This window comes from Delphinus delphis, chromosome 1 (genome assembly GCF_949987515.2).
Source record: "Delphinus delphis chromosome 1, mDelDel1.2, whole genome shotgun sequence".
NCBI classification, from domain to species: domain Eukaryota; kingdom Metazoa; phylum Chordata; class Mammalia; order Artiodactyla; family Delphinidae; genus Delphinus; species Delphinus delphis.
This window is the reverse complement of record NC_082683.1, coordinates 82,715,737-82,717,393: the sequence shown is the minus strand read 5'-3', so window position 1 is coordinate 82,717,393 and position 1,657 is coordinate 82,715,737. Positions and strand designations below refer to the sequence as shown.

General features: G+C 48.5%; 1 non-coding gene across 1 annotated transcript; it reads left to right on the top strand.

Annotated features, from left to right (window-relative positions):
* The first annotated feature begins 1,333 nt into the window (after positions 1-1,333).
* LOC132416231 (U6 spliceosomal RNA) lies at positions 1,334-1,442 on the top strand. The gene has a single exon (XR_009517502.1). It is a non-coding gene; the product is annotated as a U6 spliceosomal RNA (small nuclear RNA).
* Positions 1,443-1,657: the final 215 nt, after the last annotated feature.

Here is a 1,657-nt window from a genome sequence, read left to right as displayed (position 1 = left end):
CGAGAGGAGTAGGTGGCACACAAAGACTCTCTTCTCATCCCTAGCAAAAGTGACTATCAAATACTTTAAAGCGTTTTTAGGAAAGTGAGGAAGAGTGTCATAATGGGCTAAAATCCAGGAAGCACAAGCTCCAAGGAAGTATTAAAGAATAACGCATGCTTGGTTTGCAAAATAGAAGATCTAGAAGCAGAACAGAACTAACTGCTTGTGGATACAACTCATCATAATAAAGCTGGTCTAGAAGGTTGGAGACTAAAAGCAGCAACCAACTGAGGAGGCGTTCCCAAATTAGGACAGAGTCAGCCCCGGCTCCACAGAGGGTGGAAGGATATACGTCAGGACCCCTACGCGTCTCGCTCCGGGACTGCAGAGGGCACTTCCCAGGCTGCCATTATGCAAGGCCTTCCCATCCCTGGGGTGAGTAACCATCATTTAGTCATTCATTCCACAGACATTTCTTGAACCCCTGCAATGTAGCAGGCACTATCCTAAGCACTGCAGAGAAAAAAGCAGACAAATAATAGGAGCACCCCAAGCCTTAATGGGAGTCAGATCAATATAGTCCACCCTATACTGAGGGAGGGAGGGGCGTTCCTGGCAGGGTGTGGTCAGAGAGGACCCTCCATCCCTACTTCCTGGGTTACTCCTCATCCTGGTACACACATTTATGGCAGTTAAACATGCAACAGGGGGCTTCCCTCGTGGCGCAGTGGTTGAGAGTGCGCCTGCCGATGCAGGGGACACGGCTTCGTGCCCCGGTACGGGAAGATCCCACATGCTGTGGAGTGGCTGGGCCCGTGAGCCATGGCTGCTGAGCCTGCGCGTCCGGAGCCTGTGCTCCGCAACGGGAGAGGCCACAGCTGTGGGAGGCCCGCGTACCGCAAAATACAAAAACAAAACAAAAAAAGCATGCAACAGGGACACATCTGTGTCATTAATAGAGATAGTACTATAAAGAACAATATTTCCTCCTGGGTTCTAGTTTATTCAGTTTAATTCAACAGACGTTTATTGTGTGCCAATTCTACGCCTAGAACTGGAGCTACAGAGACAAACATTTTCTTCAAAAAGCATTGCTCCTGCCCTCAGCAGAGTAGGAATGGCAGATCCATGCCGTTTCAGTCCAGAAATTGCTGCCAGAGACCTGAGTCCTCTGCAGGTTCATGCAGAGGGTGGGAAGTGATTTCCCCACCAGCTCAGAGTGGTGGTGACACTGGTCAGTGCAATGTGAAGCTGACCTGTGCCGGTTCTGCAGCCCTCCTGTCACTACGTCTGAGGGCTGATTTTCAAGAAGGGAAAGCCTTTTTCACTTTGCCTCATAAAAAGAAGTCCAGCGCTCTCTTCGGCAGCACGTACGGTAAAATTAGAGAGATACAGAGAAGATTAGCATGGCCACTATGTAAGAATAACGTGCAAATTCAAACAAAGCATTTCATAGTTTTGTAAATAGGTGGAGCACAGAGGATTTTTAGGGCAGTGAAATACTCTGTATGATACCATAATAATGGATACATGGCATTATACATTTGTCCAATCCCATCAGGAGAGCACTGTAATGTAAACTATGGACTCTGGGTGATAACGTCTGTGGATTCACCTACTACAACAAATGTCCACTCTGGTGGGGCATGTTGATCACGGTGGAGGCTGGGGGTGG